The sequence below is a fragment of the Bufo gargarizans genome, chromosome 1 (genome assembly GCF_014858855.1).
Source record: "Bufo gargarizans isolate SCDJY-AF-19 chromosome 1, ASM1485885v1, whole genome shotgun sequence".
Classification (NCBI taxonomy): Eukaryota; Metazoa; Chordata; class Amphibia; order Anura; family Bufonidae; genus Bufo; species Bufo gargarizans.
This window is the reverse complement of record NC_058080.1, coordinates 744,989,605-745,014,516: the sequence shown is the minus strand read 5'-3', so window position 1 is coordinate 745,014,516 and position 24,912 is coordinate 744,989,605.

Sequence of the window (24,912 nt, the reverse complement as noted above, 5' to 3'; positions counted from 1 at the left end):
GAAACGGCAAAAAGCGCAGCAAACCGCAGGTCTGAATTGACCTGCGGTTTTCTGCGATCGCCGATACGGGGGGGTCAAATGACCCCCCCCTGCGTTGTTACGGGATGCCGGCTGAATGATTTCAGCCGAAATCCCGTTCCGATTAACCCCAGCGGCGCCGGAATTAAGATTTTAAGTTAGGACGTACCGGTACGCCCTTGGTCCTTAAGGACTCGGGAAATAGGGCGTACCGGTACGCCCTATGTCCTTAAGGGGTTAATAGTATCTACATGGATATGGTCCCCTATCTGTCTATACCATTTGTGTCTTATTTTTGGTTACTTCTATTATTTTAGTATTTTTACTATTCTATTCTATTTACTATTACTATTCTTTTCATTGCTATCTTACTGTTCCTTTATTTTTCTGCTCATTTCTATTGTACATTATCACAGAAAAGGAGAGAAGGTGAACCCTTCATTGATTCCTATAGGTGGTATGTCCATTTGGCTTCCTCCTGTTGTAGCCTCACCTCGATATCTCCCCGTCTTGGGCCTGCTTTTACTTTCTGTATTCCCCAGATTTTAATGCCTGGGGGATTACCTCTATGATATCTATTCAGATGTCCTACCAGAGGGGTATCATCCTGGGTGTTAAGGTTACTGAGATGTTTGGAGATTCTCCTTCTCAGTTCTTGTATCGTCTTACCCACATATATTTTGGGGCATTCGCATATACTACGCTAGTAGTTCTACAGTTAATGTAGTCTTTTATGATGAATGTTTTATCGTCATGGGGGTTTTAAAAAGGGGAGTATAAAGTACTATACAGACCACATCCAACAATAGCTACATTTTATGCATTACCTAAGATTCACAAAAAAAGAGATTTGGTACCTTGAAGACCCATAGTCTCAGGTAATAATAATCTGTGTGAAGGCACCAGCACTTGATGCAATCATCAGACCCTTCGTACAAACTCTCCCTTCCTACCTTAAGGACACCAGTGACCCTGTACTCAAATTACAGGATATACTGTACATGTGAATGAAAATACCTTATTAGCAAGCCTGGATGTTGAGGCATTATACACGAGCATACACCATGAAATAGGTATTACAGCGGTAGAATCCTACCTATACACAAAGGGCATCCAATTTCATAAACACAACAATTTTGTTATCACACTATTACGTTTTCTTCTCACACACAATTATTTTATGTTGATGGACAGTTTTATTTGCAGATAACAGGCACCGCGATGGGGACGGTTTGTGCACCTAGTTTCGCTAATTTATTTTTGGGGTGGTGGGAAGATAAATTTGTATTCACTGAGACACAATCACAACACACTGATCACATTTTATACTAGGGAAGTTATATAGACGATATTTTAATTTTTTGGGATGGTACTGAATCAGATTTTATTCAATTCACTACAACAAAAATGATATAGGACTAACACTTACAGCAGAGGTACAGAAGAAAAGCCTCAACTTCCTAGATTTAAAAATAAATCTCAAAAAAGGGGGTAAAATCAGCACAGAGATGTATAGGAAACCAACCGCAACCAACAGCTTCCTCCATTGGGAAAGTTGGCTTCCTAGGCCCCTTAAAAGAGGCAAACCAGTTGCCCAATATTTGAGGGCAAAGAGGAACACCACAAATGAAGCAGCCTTTGAGGAGGAAAGCAAATTGCTATATCAGAGATTTTTGGCCAGAGGGTATCCTAGGAAGACACTATACAAGGCTTACAATAGAGCAAAACATATAGAGAGAGACAGCATTTTTAGGAGGAAGGAACAGAGAAATAACGAAAAAATAATACGATGCATAAGGACCTTCGATTCCCAAAACCAAAGGGTATGCAGTATCCTTAAAAAATACTGTCATGTTCTCAGATCAGATAAGGACCTTATGTATAACCAGAATAACTGTATTATTGAGGTCATATTACTCTTCCCATATATGCTTATAAGATTGTATAACCCTTTACTAGATCCCGATGTACGTATTCACCAACTATCTGCCAGGGCTCCTGTGCATACCAATATGCATATAACTTATGGTGCTATCCCTTATACATGATTTTATCGCCTCATGATTTTTAGCACATATACATTATATGTAGGATCGCTCCCCTGCGCCCCTTAGGCTGTGCGGTTACATATTATTACTCCTATCACATAGCCTCATTGTAATAGTGCTATCCCTTACTTAGGCTATGCCACATATGTATTTCTTGTTGCCATGTGATTACATTCTTACTAGCGTTTATAATATATGAGTGTTTTCCCTATTCTAAGATGTCCCCTTTCCGTCCTCCATCCCTTGTGCGCATGCGCGCGGACGTGTATCTAACCACACGTCACCTGACTGGGCCGGTGCTTCTCAGTGACATACTCGCGATATTGTGAGATTTCGAGCGCCCGTAACATGGCGCGAAACCGCCAATTTAAAGAGCGGATATGAGCGCATCTATCATGCCGGCCATTCACATTCCCATGTGTATACGACTAGGTAAGCAACTCGCACTTCCCTCTTCATATAGCCTGTAGTGACTTCTTTCCTGGCTTTCCCTTTGCTGATATTGCATGGTTACCTTCTCAGACGGCGTCTCACTTATCTTTCATTTATCTCTAACTTGAGGGGAAGGTCCAGACTTCCCCCTTCCTCTTTGTATACACGACACAACTTGGTGTATACAATTAATGCCCTTGTCTTTGTACTACTACCTTCCATTACTCCATCTGTTGTACATACTATATGTTTTCTACCTGGTGGTCCCCTTGTCCTGATTAGAGTTGAGCGAACACCTGGATGTTCGGGTTCGAGAAGTTCGGCCGAACATCCCGGAAATGTTCGGGTTCGGGATCCGAACCCGATCCGAACTTCGTCCCGAACCCGAACCCCATTGAAGTCAATGGGGACCCGAACTTTTCGGCACTAAAAAGGCTGTAAAACAGCCCAGGAAAGAGCTAGAGGGCTGCAAAAGGCAGCAACATGTAGGTAAATCCCCTGCAAACAAATGTGGATAGGGAAATGAATTAAAATAAAAATTAAATAAATAAAAATTAACCAAAATCAATTGGAGAGAGGTCCCATAGCAGAGAATCTGGCTTCACGTCACCCACCACTGTAAGAGTCCATTTTCATAAATTTAGCCCCAGCACCCAGGCAGAGGAGAGAGGTCCCGTAACAGAGAATCTGGCTTCATGTCAGCAGAGAATTAGTCTGCATGTCATAGCAGAGAATGAGGCTTCACGTCAGCCACCACTGCAACAGTCCATTGGCATATATTTAGGCCCAGCACCCAGGCAGAGGAGAGAGGTCCCGTAACAGAGAATCTGGCTTCATGTCAGCAGAGAATCAGTCTGCATGTCATAGCAGAGAATCAGGCTTCACATCAGCCACCACTGCAACAGTCCATTGGCATATATTTAGGCCCAGCACCCAGGCAGAGGAGGGAGGTCCCGTAACAGAGAATCTGGCTTCATGTCAGCAGAGAATCAGTCTGCATGTCATAGCAGAGAATAAGGCTTCACATCAGCCACCACTGCAACAGTCCATTGGCATATATTTAGGCCCAGCACCCAGGCAGAGGAGGGAGGTCCCGTAACAGAGAATCTGGCTTCATGTCAGCAGAGAATCAGTCTGCATGTCATAGCAGAGAATAAGGCTTCACATCAGCCACCACTGCAACAGTCCATTGGCATATATTTAGGCCCAGCACCCAGGCAGAGGAGGGAGGTCCCGTAACAGAGAATCTGTCTTCATGTCAGCAGAGAATCAGTCTGCATGTCATAGCAGAGAATGAGGCTTCACGTCAGCCACCACTGCAACAGTCCATTGGCATATATTTAGGCCCAGCACCCAGGCAGAGGAGAGAGGTCCCGTAACAGACAATCTGGCTTCATGTCAGCAGAGAATTAGTCTGCATGTCATAGCAGAGAATGAGGCTTCACGTCAGCCACCACTGCAACAGTCCATTGTCATAAATTTAGGCCCAGCACCCAGGCAGAGGAGAGAGGTCCCGTAACAGAGAATCTGGCTTCATGTCAGCAGAGAATCAGTCTGCATGTCATAGCAGAGAATGAGGCTTCACGTCAGCCACCACTGCAACAGTCCATTGGCATATATTTAGGCCCAGCACACACACAGGCAGAGGAGAGAGGTCCCGTAACAGACGATCTGGCTTCATGTCAGCAGAGAATCAGTCTGCATGTCATAGCAGAGAATGAGGCTTCACGTCACCCACCACTGCAACAGTCCATTGGCATATATTTAGGCCTAGCACACAGGCAGAGCAGAGAGGTCCCGTAACAGACAATCTGGCTTCATGACAGCAGAGAATCAGTCTGCATGTCATAGCAGAGAATGAGGCTTCACGTCACCCACCACTGCAACAGTCCATTGGCATATATTTAGGCCTAGCACACAGGCAGAGCAGAGAGGTCCCGTAACAGACAATCTGGCTTCATGTCAGCAGAGAATCAGTCTGCATGTCATAGCAGAGAATGAGGCTTCACGTCACCCACCACTGCAACAGTCCATTGGCATATATTTAGGCCTAGCACACAGGCAGAGCAGAGAGGTCCCGTAACAGACGATCTGGCTTCATGTCAGCAGAGAATCAGTCTGCATGTCATAGCAGAGAATGAGGCTTCACGTCACCCACCACTGCAACAGTCCATTGGCATATATTTAGGCCTAGCACACAGGCAGAGCAGAGAGGTCCCGTAACAGACAATCTGGCTTCATGACAGCAGAGAATGAGGCTTCACGTCACCCACCACTGCAACAGTCCATTGGCATATATTTAGGCCTAGCACACAGGCAGAGCAGAGAGGTCCCGTAACAGACGATCTGGCTTCATGTCAGCAGAGAATCAGTCTGCATGTCATAGCAGAGAATGAGGCTTCACGTCACCCACCACTGCAACAGTCCATTGGCATATATTTAGGCCTAGCACACAGGCAGAGCAGAGAGGTCCCGTAACAGACAATCTGGCTTCATGTCAGCAGAGAATCAGTCTGCATGTCATAGCAGAGAATGAGGCTTCACGTCACCCACCACTGCAACAGTCCATTGGCATATATTTAGGCCTAGCACACAGGCAGAGCAGAGAGGTCCCGTAACAGACAATCTGGCTTCATGTCAGCAGAGAATTAGTCTGCATGTCATAGCAGAGAATCAGGCTTCATGTCAGCCACCACTGCAACAGTCCATTGGCATATATTTAGGCCTAGCACACAGGCAGAGGAGAGGTTCATTCAACTTTGGGTAGCCTCGCAATATAATGGTAAAATGAAAATAAAAATAGGATTGAATGAGGAAGTGCCCTGGAGTCCAATAATATATGGTTATGGGGAGGTAGTTAATGTCTAATCTGGACAAGGGACGGACAGGTCCTGTGGGATCCATGCCTGGTTCATTTTTATGAACGTCAGCTTGTCCACATTGGCTGTAGACAGGCGGCTGCGTTTGTCTGTAATGACGCCCCCTGCCGTGCTGAATACACGTTCAGACAAAACGCTGGCTGCCGGGCAGGCCAGCACCTCCAAGGCATAAAAGGCTAGCTCTGGCCACGTGGACAATTTAGAGACCCAGAAGTTGAATGGGGCCGAACCATCAGTCAGTACGTGGAGGGGTGTGCACACGTACTGTTCCACCATGTTAGTGAAATGTTGCCTCCTGCTAACACGTTGCGTATCAGGTGGTGGTGCAGTTAGCTGTGGCGTGTTGACAAAAGTTTTCCACATCTCTGCCATGCTAACCCTGCCCTCAGAGGAGCTGGCCGTGACACAGCTGCCTTGGCGACCTCTTGCTCCTCCTCTGCCTTGGCCTTGGGCTTCCACTTGTTCCCCTGTGACATTTGGGAATGCTCTCAGTAGCGCGTCTACCAACGTGCGCTTGTACTCGCGCATCTTCCTATCACGCTCCAGTGCAGGAAGTAAGGTGGGCACATTGTCTTTGTAGCGTGGATCCAGCAGGGTGGCAACCCAGTAGTCCGCACAGGTTAAAATGTGGGCAACTCTGCTGTCGTTGCGCAGGCACTGCAGCATGTAGTCGCTCATGTGTGCCAGGCTGCCCAGGGGTAAGGACAAGCTGTCCTCTGTGGGAGGCGTATCGTCATCGTCCTGCCTTTCCCCCCAGCCACGCACCAGTGATGGACCCGAGCTGCGTTGGGTGCCACCCCGCTGTGACCATGCTTCATCCTCATCCTCCTCCACCTCCTCCTCATCCTCGTCCTCCTCGTCCTCCAGTAGTGGGCCCTGGCTGGCCACATTTGTACCTGGCCTCTGCTGTTGCCAAAAACCTCCCTCTGAGTCACTTCGAAGAGACTGGCCTGAAAGTGCTAAAAATGACCCCTCTTCCTCCTCCTCCTCCTCCTCCTCCTGGGCCACCTCCTCTTCCATCATCGCCCTAAGTGTTTTCTCAAGGAGACATAGAAGTGGTATTGTAACGCTGATAACGGTGTCATCGCCACTGGCCATGTTGGTGGAGTACTCGAAACAGCGCAACAGGGCACACAGGTCTCGCATGGAGGCCCAGTCATTGGTGGTGAAGTGGTGCTGTTCTGTAGTGCGACTGACCCGTGCGTGCTGCAGCTGAAACTCCACTATGGCCTGCTGCTGCTCGCACAGTCTGTCCAGCATGTGCAAGGTGGAGTTCCACCTGGTGGGCACGTCGCATATGAGGCGGTGAGCGGGAAGGCCGAAGTTACGCTGTAGCGCAGACAGGCGAGCAGCAGCAGGATGTGAACGCCGGAAGCGCGAACAGACGGCCCGCACTTTATGCAGCAGCTCTGACATGTCGGGGTAGTTGTGAATGAACTTCTGCACCACCAAATTCAGCACATGCGCCAAGCAAGGGATGTGCGTCAAATTGGCTAGTCCCAGAGCTGCAACGAGATTTCGCCCATTATCACACACCACCAGGCCGGGCTTGAGGCTCACCGGCAGCAACCACTCGTCGGTCTGTTGTTCAATACCCCGCCACAACTCCTGTGCGGTGTGGGGCCTGTCCCCCAAACATATGAGTTTCAGAATGGCCTGCTGACGTTTACCCCGGGCTGTGCTGAAGTTGGTGGTGAAGGTGTGTGGCTGACTGGATGAGCAGGTGGAAGAAGAGGAGGAGGAAGCCGAGAAGGAGGAGGTGGCAACAGGAGGCAAAGAATGTTGCCCTGCGATCCTTGGCGGCGGAAGGACGTGCGCCAAACAGCTCTCCGCCTGGGGCCCAGCTGCCACTACATTTACCCAGTGTGCAGTTAGGGAGATATAGCGTCCCTGGCCGTGCTTACTGGTCCACGTATCTGTGGTTAGGTGGACCTTGCTACAGATGGCGTTGCGCAGTGCACACTTGATTTTATCGGATACTTGGTTGTGCAGGGAAGGCACGGCTCTCTTGGAGAAGTAGTGCCGGCTGGGAACAACATACTGTGGGACAGCAAGCGACATGAGCTGTTTGAAGCTGTCTGTGTCCACCAGCCTAAATGACAGCATTTCATAGGCCAGTAGTTTAGAAATGCTGGCATTCAGGGCCAGGGATCGAGGGTGGCTAGGTGGGAATTTACGCTTTCTATCAAATGTTTGTGAGATGGAGAGCTGAACGCTGGCGTGTGACATGGTTGAGACGCTTGGTGACGGAGGTGGTGGTGGTGGTGTTGGTGGTACATCCCCTGTTTGCTGGGCGGCAGGTACCAACGTTCCTCCAGAGGCGGAGGAAGAGGCCGAGGCGGCAGCAGCAGAATAGGCCGAGGCGGCAGCAGCAGAAGAGGTAGCAGGGGGAGCCTGAGTGACTTCCTTGGTTTTAAGGTGTTTACTCCACTGCAGTTCATGCTTTGCATGCAGGTGCCTGGTCATGCAGGTTGTGCTCAGGTTCAGAACGTTAATGCCTCGCTTCAGGCTCTGATGGCACAGCGTGCAAACCACTCGGGTCTTGTCGTCAGCACATTGTTTGAAGAAGTGCCATGCCAGGGAACTCCTTGAAGCTGCCTTTGGGGTGCTCGGTCCCAGATGACGGCGGTCAGTAGCAGGCGGAGTCTCTTGGCGGCGGGTGTTCTGCTTTTGCCCACTGCTCCCTCTTTTGCTACGCTGTTGGCTCGGTCTCACCACTGCCTCTTCCTCCGAACTGTGAAAGTCAGTGGCACGACCTTCATTCCATGTGGGGTCTAGGACCTCATCGTCCCCTGCATCGTCTTCCACCCAGTCTTGATCCCTGACCTCCTGTTCAGTCTGCACACTGCAGAAAGACGCAGCAGTTGGCACCTGTGTTTCGTCATCATCAGAGACATGCTGAGGTGGTATTCCCATGTCCTCATCATCAGGAAACATAAGTGGTTGTGCGTCAGTGCATTCTATGTCTTTCACCGCTGGGGAAGGGCTAGGTGGATGCCCTTGGGAAACCCTGCCAGCGGAGTCTTCAAACAGCATAAGAGACTGCTGCATAACTTGAGGCTGAGACAGTTTCCCTGGTATGCATGGGGGTGATGTGACAGACTGATGGGGTTGGTTTTCAGGCGCCATCTGTGCGCTTTCTGCAGAAGACTGGGTGGGAGATAATGTGAACGTGCTGGATCCACTGTCGGCCACCCAATTGACTAATGCCTGTACCTGCTCAGGCCTTACCATCCTTAGAACGGCATTGGGCCCCACCATATATCGCTGTAAATTCTGGCGGCTACTGGGACCTGAGGTAGTTGGTACACTAGGACGTGTGGATGTGGCAGAACGGCCACGTCCTCTCCCAGCACCAGAGGGTCCACTAACACCACCACGACCATGTCCACGTCCGCGTCCCTTACTAGATGTTTTTCTCATTGTTATGGTTCACCACAACAACAAATATATTATTTGGCCCAATGTATTGTATTCAAATTCAGCGGGATATAAATTTGAGGCCTAGTATTTAGGCGCTGGGTGACCGGTATGGATTTAGTGACAGAATTAGACTTGGAAATGCACAGAAGCGTGTGTGTGAAGTTATTCTGAATGACCCAATGTGCACCTTGAATATTATATACCCTTTTAGGGATAGATTTCAAATAGCTCTGATATAGCAGAAACCACTAAATTATGAAATTGTTAAATTGGGAATTGTATTTAAACCCAGAACAAAAAATGTGCTTTGACGGACACTAAATAACTTTCCCAGCCACAACAGGACAGCGTTAACGAGAGATTTAGCAGGATATAAATTTGAGGCCTAGTATTTAGGCGCTGGGTGACAGGTATGGGTTTAGTGACAGAATTAGACTTGGAAATACACAGTAGCGGGTGTGTGTGAAGTTATTCTGAATGACCCAATGTGCACCTTGAATATTATATACCCTTTTAGGGATAGATTTCAAATAGCTCTGATATAGCAGAAACCACTAAATTATGAAATTGCTAAATTGGGAATTGTATTTCAACCCAGAACAAAAAATGTGCTTTGACGGACACTAAATAACTTTCCCAGCCACAACAGGACAGCGTTAACGAGAGATTTAGCAGGATATAAATTTGAGGCCTAGTATTTAGGCGCTGGGTGACAGGTATGGGTTTAGTGACAGAATTAGACTTAGAAATGCACAGTAGCGTGTGTGTGAAGTTATTCTGAATGACCCAATGTGCACCTTGAATATTATATACCCTTTTAGGGATAGATTTCAAATAGCTCTGATATAGCAGAAACCACTAAATTATGAAATTGCTAAATTGGGAATTGTATTTCAACCCAGAACAAAAAATGTGCTTTGACGGACACTAAATAACTTTCCCAGCCACAACAGGACAGCGGTAACGAGAGATTTAGCAGGATATATATTTGAGGCCTAGTATTTAGGCGCTGGGTGACAGGTATGGGTTTAGTGACAGAATTAGACTTGGAAATACACAGTAGCGGGTGTGTGTGAAGTTATTCTGAATGACCCAATGTGCACCTTGAATATTATATACCCTTTTAGGGATAGATTTCAAATAGCTCTGATATAGCAGAAACCACTAAATTATGAAATTGCTAAATTGGGAATTGTATTTCAACCCAGAACAAAAAATGTGCTTTGACGGACACTAAATAACTTTCCCAGCCACAACAGGACAGCGTTAACGAGAGATTTAGCAGGATATAAATTTGAGGCCTAGTATTTAGGCGCTGGGTGACCGGTATGGGTTTAGTGACAGAATTAGACTTGGAAATACACAGTAGCGGGTGTGTGTGAAGTTATTCTGAATGACCCAATGTGCACCTTCAATATTATATACCCTTTTAGGGATAGATTTCAAATAGCTCTGATATAGCAGGAACCACTAAATTATGAAATTGCTAAATTGGGAATTGTACTTAAACCCAGAACAAAAAATGTGCTTTGACGGACACTAAATAACTTTCCCAGCCACAACAGGACAGCGGTAACGAGAGATTTAGCGGGATATAAATTTGAGGCCTAGTATTTAGGCGCTGGGTGACCGGTATGGATTTAGTGACAGAATTAGACTGGGATATGGCCAAAAAATAACCACACTATTGCTGGTTAAATGCACTTGGTGACAGGCGCAGCTTGCCCCTGATTTAGTATATGGCCAAAAAATGAACAGACTATTGCTGGTTAAATGCACTTGGTGTCACAGCTTGACGCACCACACTACTGAGGGTTAAATGCACTTGGTGACAGGCGCAGCTTGCCCCTGATGTAGTATATGGCCAAAAAATGAACAGACTATTGCTGGTTAAATGCACTTGGTGTGACAGCTTCACCCTGATGTAGGCTTTAGCCAAAAAACAACCACATCATTGAGGGTTAAATGCACTTGGTGACAGGCGCAGCTTGCCCCTGATTTAGTATATGGCCAAAAAAATGAACAGACTATTGCTGGTTAAATGCACTTGGTGTGACAGCTTCACCCTGATGTAGGCTTTAGCCAAAAAACAACCACACCATTGAGGGTTAAATGCACTTGGTCGCAGCTTGGATGCACTTGGTCGCAGCACCGCACAAGACACAAAATGGCCGCCGATCACCCCAGAAAAAAGTGACTGACAAACGGTCTGGGCAGCCTAAAAACAGTGAGTGAGCATTTGAATTTCAGCAGCTCAATGATGCACAGCTGCAGATCGATCGATTAATCAAGTGAAGTCCTTTGGAGGAGTTAATCTGCCTAATCTCGCCCTACTGTCGCATCCGCAACCTCTCCCTACGCTAATCAGAGCAGAGTGACGGGCGGCGCTATGTGACTCCAGCTTAAATAGAGGCTGGGTCACATGGTGCTCTGGCCAATCACAGCCATGCCAATAGTAGGCATGGCTGTGACGGCCTCTTGGGGCAAGTAGTATGACGCTTGTTGATTGGCTGCTTTGCAGCCTTTCAAAAAGCGCCAAGAAAGCGTCACAAAAGCGCCAAGAAAGCGACGAACACCGAACCCGAACCCGGACTTTTACGAAAATGTCCGGGTTCGGGTCCGTGTCACGGACACCCCAAAATTCGGTACGAACCCGAACTATACAGTTTGAGTTCGCTCATCCCTAGTCCTGATGTTTAATGTATTTAAGTTTTTGCATGTTTTCTTTGACATATAATTATTTGCATCATGAACCTAACAGTCATATTTAAGTGATATTACACATTATGTAATTATGAATTTTTCCCATGGAGGAAATGGGGTCAATTACTTTTTCATAAGAATCATGTATCATATAAATCATGTATTTACATAGGGTTTTTTCTTTTCCTTGTTGTAATCAAGATTTATAAGAATCATGTATTTACAAATGTTTTATTTAGTTTTTACATCAGCCTGATGAAGGGCATTCTTTCTGCCCGAAACGTTGTTACCAAAATGACCACTATGTCCGGCCAAGCAAATAAAAATTACCTAAGCAAAATCTGGAGTGCTGTCTAAATTGATGAATATTTATAGTTCCAAGAGGTGGAGCTAGGAACATACCACGACGTGCACCCGAAACCGGTCAGAATAGAGTGTTCTGATCACTACGAGATTCCAATACTTAGGTTTACTCTACAACAGATCTACGAGCACCATCTCTGACATTCTCCATTGTCAATGTCGTTCTCAAATCCAACTTCACAAAGTACTAACAGTGGAGTATTCTCATTCTCTGAAGAGGATGCAAGAAGAATTACGTCATCTATAACTGCTTCTAACAAATTCCTATCCAGTACTAATCAGAGAGTTTCCATTGGAATTACACATAGTCACATTGGGCGAATACCACAAAAAGGAAATCATTCCGAGGGGTCTGCGGTGCAATTTGTGACCAACGCTATTTTCTGATGATTCAGAATTTTGCTACCAATTTGAGAGAATCCTGAATAAAGCATCCCTCGACATCATCCTCCTCACCTTGGAACGTGCAAGTACAGAATTAAGAAAAGTGAAAGACGAGATTAACTCTTTAGAACAGAGGCTTTTCTAAGAAATACCTGGGGAAGAGGCTGCTTCAATTAGAAATAACATCACACAAAAAGATAATTTCAGACGAAATCTAGAGGATCGCAAGAGGTCCAAATTTCAAAGGGACGTCCAAGACTACGCAACTAATCAAGTTTATCGCACAGTCACACGAAATTATCCAACATTTGGACCGTCCACCGCTTACGCGTCAGCCTCATCCAGCACCAGTGGTGAGACTGATTTTTTTAGAGAGGGGTTCGCCAAGATCCAGAGGAGGAGGCCGCCAAGGAGGGCGGGCAAGAAACACAAGAGGAAGAGGACCCACCAGATATGACAACCCAGACCGACCAACCCACTTCAAATGACCTAGTCATCAACCTATCAATTAAAACCTTGACAAGTGATGAAATATCCGCATTGAACTTAGGGCTTGGATTCGTCCCCACCAACTTCACGGACCCTTATCTCTTGGACAAAGAAATGTCAAAGTTCTTTAGAGCCATCAGACTCCGGGCCTACATAGAGATCGAGAAACAGTCATGGACACTAGTGAACAAAGACGCCCTTTTTCCCTTCCAGGATCGCATTAAAGGTTGTAAACTACCAAATAAATTCATCCCCCCCTACAAGATACGAGGTGGTTGAAGAATACATCTCGCATGTCTTACAAGACCTCAAGACCTTGGAAAAAAGATCTCTAACCATTAAGGTAAGACACAACATATCTAAAAAACAGTCTCTTGCCTTAAAAAACGTATGTAACAACAAAGACACAATCATCAAGCTGACTGATAAAGGCTCGGGGATTGTAGTAATGAATAAAGCAGACTATAGACAGGAGATCCTTCGACAACTTGCGGATCGAGGGATCTACTTACCTATAGACTATGATCCCACTAGAAACTGTCTTAAGGAACTCTCTGCCATAGTTGAGACAGCGCTAAGCAATGGTATTATAAGTAAAAAAGCAGCTGACTACCTCATCCCAACACATCCTCGCATTCCTGTTATTTACACACTACCGAAGATTCACAAGAATAAAGATCACCCTCTAGGCAGGCCAATAGTCTCTGGCTGTGATTCCATTTTTCAACTAGCAGCTAAAATAGAGATAGATATTCTTTTAAGATCATATGCCCAAAAAGGTGTCTCTTATATTCAAGATACCACTAATTTCTTGAATAAAATTCATTGCCTGAAACTGGAAGGTGATGATATTCTTTTGGTTACCATGGATGTTACTAGCCTTTACACTAACATCCCTACTGAGGAAGGCATTGAGTGTGTCAGAGAAATCATCCGACGAGAAGTCGAGTTCTCTATTTTAGAACAAGAATTCATCATGTCTTTATTATATTTTGTGCTAAAAAATAACTATTTTCTTTTTGAGGATCAATTTTACCTCCAGACCTCTGGGACAGCCATGGGCTGTAATGTGGCACCTACATGTACTTTCGCAGTTCTGTACATGAATCATTTCGAAAACTGTATCTTATATACCAATGAGTTGTTTTGCCAATATGTTAAATGTTGGTACAGATATATTGATGACATCTTCTGTATTTGGCAAGGTCCGTCAGGAGATTTGTATACATTTCACAGAACCATTGACTCGGCCACAAACTCCATCTCTCTCTCCTTGGATTGCAGCGATATCTTGATTTCTTTACTGGACGTTCTCCTCAAGGTAAGAAACAACACATTACATACAGACCTCTACACCAAACCTACAGATAGGAACAGTCTTCTAAGGCACAATTCATTTCACTCCCCAGGGCTAATTCGCTCTCTCCCACGTTCACAACTTATGAGAGTCAAACGTATTGTGTCGGATCCAGATACCTCCAATTTTCGACTATCAGAGATGTCTACTAAATTCCTCAATAGAGGTTTTCCACAACATGTCTTAGTAGACCATGTTGAGAGAACGTCTCACCTTTCCAGAACTGACTTACTCAAGCCTAGACCTCTTAAAACTGACCGCCAACATACACGTATCCCATGCGTTACCACATTTTCTCACCTGAGCCCTGAAATCAAACGGATCATATACAAACATTGGTCCACATTATCAGGCAATTTCCCTAATATATTTCACGAGAAACCTTTAATGTCCTACAAGAGGGCTAAAAACATAAAAGACAGAATTGTACGATCCGATCTCGGCTCTAACAAGGTACACAGTATCCAAAGCACAATTACTGGCTCTATCAATAAGGGAACGTACCCCTGTCTTTCCTGTGCACAGTTTGGCAACGTCACTAAAGGTCCCACCTTTACACACCCATCTACCGGTAAGACATATAATATCAATGGACACTACTCCTGCCTTTCCAACTATGTCGTTTATTTAATCAAATGTCCTTGCGGCCTGGGATACGTTGGCGAAACAATTCAAAAAATTAAGGAGCATATATCCCAACACAAATCCAACATACGCACTGTAAAGATAGAGGCCCCCCTGGTACATTTCATAACACACAATCACGCATTTAGTCAACTTCTCTTCCAGGTTATTGACTGGATACCCCCTCTAAGACGAGGTGGTAATCGTGAGCTGCAACTACAGGAGAGAGAGATGTCGTGGATCTGACGTCTTAATACCCTCCAACCTCATGGACTTAACAAAGATTATGTTTTAGACTATTGAAAATTCATCCTCTTCTTCCTTTTCTAATTTTTTCCTTATATTTTATTCTAGGGCCAGAGCCATCTAATAACGGATGGCGACACCAGTGAAGCACGCCCTCGCCTGATGGGTTTGTATACCCTGTCCTGAAGTTGGTATATATTCCTCACTGGTGTCTGTTTCAAGATTAAATCATTATGTATAACCAAAATAACTGTATTATTGAGGTCATATTACTCTTCCCATATATGCTTATAAGATTGTATAACCCTTTACTAGATTCTGATGTACGTATTCACCAACTATCTGCCAGGGCTCCTGTGCATACCAATATGCACATAACTTATGGTGCTTTCCCTTATACATGATTTGGTCGCCTCATGATTTTTTAGCACATATACATTATATGTAGGATCGCTCCCCTGCGCCCCTTAGGCTGTGCGGTTACATATTATTGCTCCTATCACATAGCCTCATTGTAATAGTGCTATCCCTTACTTAGGCTATGCCACATATGTATTTCTTGTTAACATGCGATTCTGAAGCCATGCGATTACATTCTTACTAGCGTTTATAATATATGAGTGTTTTCCCTATTCTAAGATGGCCCCTTTCCGTCCTCCATCCCTTGTGCGCATGCGCGCGGACGTGTATCTAACCACACGTCACCTGACTGGGCCGGTGCTTCTCAGTGACATACTCGCGATATCGTGAGATTTCGAGCGCCCGCCCGTAACATGGCGCGAAACCGCCTATTTAAAGAGCGGATATGAGCGCATCTATCATGCCGGCCGTCCACATTCCCATGTGTATACGACTAGGTAAGCAACTCGCACTTCCCTCTTCATATAGCCTGTAGTGACTTCTTTCCTGGCTTCCCCTTTGCTGATATTGCATGGTTACCTTCTCAGACGGCGTCTCACTTATCTTTCACTCATCTCTAACTTGAGGGGAAGGTCCAGACTTCCCCCTTCGTCTTTGTATACATGACACAACTTGGTGTATACAATGCCCTTGTCTTCGTACTACTACCTTCCATTACTCCATCTGTTGTACATACTATATGATTTCTACCTGGTGGTCCCCTTGTATCAAACCCTATGTATTTACATAGGGTTTTTCTTTTCCTTGTTGTAATCAAGATTTATAAGAATCATGTATTTACAAATGTTTTATTTATTTTTTACATCAGCCTGATGAAGGGCATTCTTTCTGCCCGAAACGTTGTTACCAAAATGACCACTATGTCCGGTCAAGCAAATAAAAATTACCTAAGTCTGGAGTGCTGTCTAAATTGATGAATATTTATAGTTCCAAGAGGTGGAGCTAGGAACATACCACGACATGCACCCGAAGCGGTCAGAATAGATAGACTGCTGTGATCACTACGAGATTCCAATAGGGAGGTAATACCCAGCAATCCATCCATTGCCTATAAAAGGGGGAAAAATTTGAAAGAGATCATGGTGCATAGCCATGAAAAAATGTAATAACACTTGGCTATCAATACAGGGATCTTATCCCTGTGGAGGATGTACATTCTGTAAATACATGACACCCAAAAAAGATTTTGAAAACCCCCATGACGGAAAAACATTCATCATAAAAGACTACATTAACTGTAGAACTACTAGCGTAGTATATGCGATACAGTGCGAATGCCCCAAAATCGATGTGGGTAAAACGATACAAGAGCTGAGAAGGAGAATCTCCAAACATCTCAGTAACCTTAACACCCAGGATGATACCCCTCTGGTAGGACATCTGAATAAATATCATAGAGGTAATCCCCCAGGCATTAAAATCTGGGGACTAGAGAAAGTAAAAGCAGGCGCAAGACGGGGAGATATCGAGGTGAGGCTACAACAGGAGGAAGCCAAATGGACATACCGCCTGAAATCTCTATCACCAATCGGAATCAATGAAGGGTTCACCTTCTCTCCTTTTCTGTGATAATGTACAATAGAAATGAACAGAAAAATAAAGGAACAGTAAGATAACCATGAAAAGAATAGTAAAAATACTAAAATAATAGAAGTAACCAAAAATAAGACACAAATGGTATAGACAGATAGGGGACCATATCCATGTAGATACTATTAAAAGGAAGAGTAGGAAAAATTAAATGACACCCCAAAAAAACATAATAATTACCATCAAGACTGATGCTCGTCCCTCCTCCGGTCCAGGTGGCCGCAGAAGAGTGATGGGCTGTAATATCATCTGGAAGAGACCCCTAAGGGTACAAAAAGGAAAAAGAAAAAGAAAAAGGAAAAAGAAAAAGAAAAAGGAAAAAGAAAAAGGAAAAAATTAGAGTATAGATCTGATAAAGCGCCCATGTGCTAGTGCAGTTCAAGGAAGAAGGTAAACATCGAGATATCAATGCAGGATAGAAAATAGATATAGTAAATTCCATAGAACACTTAGCATGGAGAAATGACTGTATGCGAGTGATGGATGCGAGTAGATAACTTAAAACGACAGCATCCCCAAATGTTCCCACGCAAGTGTAAATATAGGGAAGAGAGAACTGCTTTAAGTTCATGTACAGGTGCAAATAGACAATAGACATTTGGAGAAAAAACCGCCCCAAAGTTTGTGAACAAGTGTAAGGGCATAAAAATACATATGGGGCGTCCAGATAGCAGTACTAGTATAGGTGAACGCAACAAGACAGTCATTACCTGAGATTGTATTAGTTATTTAGAGAGAACTTTCCATCAATGGCTAAGTCTGAGCGCATTTGTGAATGCCAAGTACAAGATCCGGGAATGCTAAAGATCGGGCGCATGCGCGAGTATATCTGTTACATCGCAAGACCGCCAAGTCCACGCGCATGCGTAAATGCCAGGTACCCGATCCGAAAATTCGAAGATCGGGCGCCTGCGCGAATATATCCTTCACATCGCGAGACTTGGCCAAAAAAGTTCTCAATCAAGGAGAACCTATCGGAAGATAGGAGGAGGGGTAATGAGGAAGGTGTGCAAGACGCCATTGGTTGTGACGAATATGACACCCTATACGAACTATTAAAAGATGGTCCCCGCCCCCAACACTCATACCTGCACGATGCCCAGCGAAACATGTCGGGATGCAGGCATATGAGTGATTACGTTTTTAGGCTCAGTGGTAGATAGGGAGCTTCCTAGTAGGAGATAAAGTACAGGTAGTATAGGAACCATAAGCAATAGGTATATAACTACACAGAGTATACCCTATAGAGGTGACGCACACCGGCTGTGGAGCTACCCGCACCACTGATAGTTTTAATCTGTCTAATACAAGTTGTGTGGACCAATACAGGATTTTAAAGGCATATTAATAAAAGTAAAGTTTTAATTACACAAAAGGCACATGATAAAAAGACGGAAATAGGTCCAGATGGACCACTTGTTAGTCTGCCAACAAGACAATGACCCCAAACACACCAGTAAACGGGCAACATCTTGGCTCCAGACCAGCAAGACTGACGTTATGGAGCGGCCGGCCCGATCCCCGGATATTAATCCAATAGAAAACTTGTGGGTGACATAAAAAATGCAGTTTCTGAGGCAAAACCAAGAAATCGAGAAGAACTGTGGAATGTCGTCCAATCATTCTGGGCTGGAGAACCTGGTCACAGGGGCAGAAGGTGGTTGACTCCATGCAACACAGACGTCCAGCAGTTCTCAGAAACAGCGGTTATACAACTAAACATTAGTGAAGTGATTCAGAGTGAAGAAAATCTTCAAAATGTATTAGTTTATACAGTGAATGATTGAGTTTGTAAAGAAGAAGACAAACACTGCTATTTTTGAACCGTCTAATATTCACTGTTCTTCAAATTTGTTATATTTTTCTTCATGTTTTGATTTGGAATAGAATGTGTAGTGTTCCCAATACATTTGTGTGGATGGAAATAAAAGCTATTAGAAGCATTTTGAGCTTTATTTACGTTTTTTAAACACTGCTATTATTTTGAACACAACTATGTGGTAAAATCTTTATTGAAGTATTTTGGTGGAAAAATATATTTTGTTCAGCGCTGCATTATATGCGATAAAATCTTCTGTAACTTATTTTGGTGGAAAAAAAATTGTATTCAGCATTAAGCGCTGCACTTATATGCGGTAAAATCTTTTGTGAATTATTTCGGTGGAAAAACAAATTTCATGCAGCATTCAGCACTACAGTTATACATGGTAAAAGTCAGTTGGCCGCTGCCTATCTGCTCCATCGTCCATCCTCTGCGCTCACGTTCCGCTGCTCTGGCTGCTGGGGCAGGAGCAGTACCAGCTCCATCAGCAGCAACTCGAGTGTGCAGTCGCTGATGAGCAGCTTTCTTCACCCGCCTAGTGAAGAAACTACTCACCAGCAGCAACTAGACCTGGAGCAGGACCTGAACCAGCAGGTGGTGGCATACTTGGACAGCACCCTGCCACCCCACATTGAAGATCCTCTGGACTACTGGGTAGCGAAACTGGATTTGTGGCCGCAACTAGCAGTTTGCCCTGGAAAAGCTGTCCTGCTCGGCCAGTAGCGTGGCATCAGAGCGCGTGTGTAGTGTGGCGGGAGTCATAGTTACCCCAAGGAGAACTCGCCTGTCCACCCAAAATGTGGAGAGACTGACCTTTGTCAAGATTAGAGGTGGGACAAATCCAATTTTTTTCGAATCCGAATAGGTTCTCGAATATATCAAATCTTTCGAATCTCGAATCCTACGAATCCTGTACATAAGAATTATGGGGATCTGTGGATGACACTGTTATGAAGGGGATCTGTGGATGACACTGTCATGGAGGGGGATCTGTGGATGACACTGTCATGGAGGGGGATCTGTGGATGACACTGTCATGGAGGGGGATCTGTGGATGACACATACCGTATATATCATCTTATGCTATATGTGTCATCCACAGATCCACCCCATGACAGTGTCATTGACAGATACCCCTTTCCGCCGCTCACAGTTGTGTACATTTGACTGTCACATTTCCAAACTGTAATCCATATCCTGCAGTAACTTTAACTTTACACCACTCCTCAGCTAGCTTCGGTAACAGGGCAGGCTGCAGTCTACAGGCTTCGCTCACAGGGACGTCATACACCTGCGCTGCCTAGTGGGAGGAGCAGACGCGCCGCCCGCACTGCCTGTTAGTTGTTACAGAGCGAGCGCTGATTTAAAGTTAAAGTTACTGCAGGACCAGGTCAGAGGATACTGATTACAGTTTAGAAGAAATGTACACTCCTGTGAGCGGTCAGAATGAATGGGGGCACATTTTAGTTGGGGGGGCACAGCGTGATGTCGGGGGGCTGTGTCCCCCTCTGGCTGGCCCCTCCTTGGCGACGCCACTGGGGAAATAGTAGGCGGGGACGTGATGTCGCGGCGGGATTCGTCGGATTCAAATTTTGCAAAATACGTATGGTTTCGAGTCCACAAATCCCATGAATCCAGCAAAATTCGAGGGATTCGTGGATTCGACTGATTTGTCGTCCCACCTCTAGTCAAGATGAATCAGGCATGGATCAACCAGGATTTCTAACCACCAATTCCTGATGCATCAGACCAGATCATCAACCCGCCTGATGCCACACATCTGATGCCAAGTGCTTCTTCTTGCACTTACCTTCGTCAGCATGTACTGGTATTGCCACCCACTCTGTTACCGGGTCAATTTGTGGTCTCCCGATGCAGCTGCTGCTGCCATCTCCAAACCTTGCCACTCTGGGTCCTCCTGATGCTGCTGCCACCTCCAAACTATATCACCTTGCTACTCTGTGGCCTCCTCATGCTGCTGCCATCTCCACACTATGTCACCTTGCCACTCTGTGGTATCCTGCTGCTGTTGCTGCGATATCCACACTGTCACCTTGCCACTCTGTGGTATCCTGCTGCTGCCATCTCCACACTATGTCACTCTGTGGCCTCCTCATGCTGCTGCTATCTCCACACTATGTCACCTTGCTACTCTGTGACCTCCCGATTCTGCCACCACCTCCAAACTATGTCACCTTGCCACTCAGTGGTCTCCTGATGCTGCTGCTGCCATCTCCACACTATGTCACCTTGCCACACTGTGGTATCCTGCTGCTGCCATCTCCACACTATGTTACCTTGCCACTCTGTGGTCTCCTCATGCTGCTGCCATCTACAGACTCTGTCATTGTGCCACTCTTTCAAAGTGTTTTTTTTTTCCGGTAAAAATTATAAGCAACTGAAAAACTCCTTTTGCTGTATGGACTAAATTACGTCTTGTGAGGTCGTGTGGTCTGAAAGTGTGAGGAAAATATATATTGTGAAACAAATATACAAAAAGTACATAATAACAATGACAACCTCCTGATACTACCGCCAACTCCAAACTATGTCATCTTGCCACTCTGTGGCCTCCTCATGCTGCTGCCATCTCCACACTATGTCACCTTGCCACTCTGTGGTATCCTGCTGCTGCCATCTCCAGACTATGTCACCTTGCCACTCAGTGGCCTCCTCATACTGCTTCCACCTTACCACTGTCATAGGTCCCCACTTCATGACTGGTCCACTATTTTGCCTTTTGGCCTGGCTGACAATCATTTATTTGACCTTTCTTCTGATCTGTCAGAAGGAAGGAAAAATTAGACACACAACGGATCCTGTTTGTGTAGCAGCTGGAAGGCCTGTATGGTCCCATCAGAAATGTCTCATGATTTGGTAGCCAAAGGAGTGGGTACAAAATACAGAAGACATGTAAATATTCAGTTCACGTGTCATCTCTGTTTTGGATCCACTCCTGTTTTTTTGGCATTAGCAATACTGACCGAGTGAAGGCGGATTCTCCACAGACAGGATCCTATTTTTTGGGGGTCATTGTTCTGACGGATCAGAGGAAGGGCAAAATAATCAGTGACGTCAACACAAACTTACTGCTGACCCCCTCTCCACTCTACATACGCTTGATACATTGTATCCCAGGGCTCTTAATCGCGATTATGAGGTTGCTAGGTTATGAGATTATATGTCTTTTTTTTTCGTACTGCTTGATTTTATTAATTTCTTTCTTTTCCTTTATTGTAGACATTATCGACTCGATGATCTGCTATTTTCGATATTGCGAAAATCCTATGTTATATGTGTACTCATGCTATAGTGAAACCAATTAATCGGTTGGTTTATTTTTTGTTCCCGCCCATAAGGGGGCGGGTGATGTCACTTTGCTTAATTGATGTGTGTTTATAAGAGTCATTATGAATTTGAGCCCACTCTGTCGGGGGCTCTACTTGTATAAGCGTTTAATAGAACAGGTTCTGTAGACATCTACAGTATGTGGAATCAGTTGACGACGGTGTGAAAGGAGTGCACTTATTGACGCTAACATTGACCTGTAAGGCTGAGTTAATGCTGGAGTTATTTGGTCAGTGTTGGCCCCGTGACTGCCCAAATAAGTGAAGTGTGCAGTGATTCTAAGAGCGACGCCTGTCATCTGCATGTCATACGGACTCACAGTATTATTTCACTACCACAGCAGACTCCCTATGCGTGTTACTGCAAGGCACAGTGTTTCAGCGAACCAGCGAATCAAATTTTTGAAAAATTCGCTCATCTCTAGATTTAATTAATATAATGTTTAACAAAGTTTTTACTAACGATAAATGTTGATTATCTCGCTTATACATACTATATTGATTATATATATTTTAACCAGATATTATGTTTAATCGTCTATTTATATAAACTAATTTGCGCAACAAGTTGGAAGGTTGAAAAGTCATCCCCAGGAAAGGTAATGTAGGCATCCCCTCTTCTTTTCCTCCACTGGGCACGCTGGAATCCACTCACAGGCCCAGGCTTCCGGTCACAAGCTCGGCGTGCGTTCCAGCGTGGAGCACACGCTGGAATTCACGCTCAGGCCCGGCGGCTCAACTCGGTCAGGCGGCTCCAGTGCAGGTAAGCTCTGTCTCCGCAAGTTATTCCCCTTACAGGAGCCCTCCGATCCGGGCCCCTATGTTCCAGGCTTCCGGTTGCCGGATCAGCGTGAGTTCCAGCGTGGAACGCACGCCGATATCTGCTCCCAGACCCGGGCCTCCCGCTTCCCAAAACGGCTCGGGACGGGTAGGCTCCATCCCCCAGTTCACCCCTCCGCATGTCACCCTGCTTCCGGGGGTAGGTTGGCGTGCGTTCAAGCGTGGAACGCACGTCAAACAAACCCACTGCCTCACATACGGAGTAGGTAGGGGTGTCTAGCCCCTGAGCAACAATTATTTGTCTGTAAATGGCCATTCATAATTTGTGGGTGCAGAAATTTAGCAGTGTTACCAAGCAAACAAGACGGTGATAAAATGCACACTCGCCGTGCCACGCAGCGTCAGGTGGTGTGAAGAATAGTTATTCTCTGTCCCCACTAATAGGTTTGTGGAAGGGCACTAATTACAGTTCTGAGGTCGAAGAGAGTTGGGGGTCTCATCAGATCTAGGTTAGGTCTTTACCTCACCCCATACGCGGTCATCTTTCACTGATCATTCACTGCAATTATCTGTACTGATCTGTAGTGGCGGCGGGGCCACGTGATATATGTATGTGCTTTCACGTTGTATGCAGTTTTTTTCCTGCTTCTGCTGGATCACCCAGGCTCATACCTATCTCTGTCTCCTGGATCGCCCAGGCTCACACCCATCTCTGTCTCCTGGATCGCCCAGGCTCACACCTACCTCTGTCCCCTGGATCGCCCAGGCTCACACCTACCTCTGTCCCCTTAATAGGAGAGGCATCCCTCACCCGGCCTCTGCTCGCAAAGCAGAACAATATAAACTATTGATGACCACCCCGGGTCCGTCAGGTGTCCAGCCGGGGACCACGGACATTCAGCAGTCGCTGAGGCATCTGCAAGCCACCATTGACTCCCTGGTCAGCATGGTGGCTGGCGCTCAGTCCAGGGTGTCGGTACTGGAATCTCGGGCCCCGCTCCCCCCAGGGGTCCCACCCTCCGGCTCAGTCCGTTGTCCCTCAGACGGCCTTTAGGTGGCCCCAGCCCATTTCATCCCGGACGGTAATAAAAAAGATATCCTGGCTGGGAAGGATGTGAACTTGGCATCCATCCTTATCGCCTCACAAGATCTCCCTGAGAACAGGGTCATCAACTGTGGTGACGTCTCCCTCGTCCTGAAGGCGAAGGACGCAAGGCTCAACAGGAAGCTCACCATCCCGGAATTTGTATTGGCGTTTAGCCTGTTCAGGGATATTGTGTGCTCGGCCCAGCCTAGAAGGAGGGAGGAATTAGATTCGTACCTCTACCTGGTCACCGACCTGGGGCACAAGTATGGTGGCTCGTCATTTTATGACTACCACCGCTCCGTCTCGGCTAAGGCGGCCGCTGCCCTGGTTAAATTCCAGTTCGTCACCAACTGGGCAAACATCGATATGGAGCTGTTTTGCCGCCACTTTGTGGGTCTCAGGGCCCCGTCTTGTTCAGGGGGCCAGTCCATTTTCCATTCCTCGGACTGGTGTCCTAACTCGGTCAATCCCGTCCAGGATAGGTCCCTGCCCGGTCCCTCAGGTCTCCAACTGGGCCGGCCCATAGTGTACCTGGGTAAGAGTCAGGTCTGCAACAATTTTAACGCGAACGGATGCGGCTTCAATGGTTGCAGGGCTTTCTACATTTGCTCGCTGTGCTTCAGGGCTCACCCTCGTCCCACCTGTCCCAAGAGGTCTGCGAAACAGTCATGACTAACTGACATTGACCTAGATCTCCTTGGCGTCCTTCTGCGGGACCACCCCGACAGGAGGTTCGTGCAATTTTTGCTGTCTGGCTTCACAGAGGGCTTTCACACGGGCCTTATCGCCCTGCCGCAGACATCTTGGGAGGGCGGCAACCTGAGGTCTACTTCTGAGGACCCGGCGGCAGTTGAGGAGTTGCTCCAATGCGAAGTCGACAAGGGTTTCCTCATCTGCCCG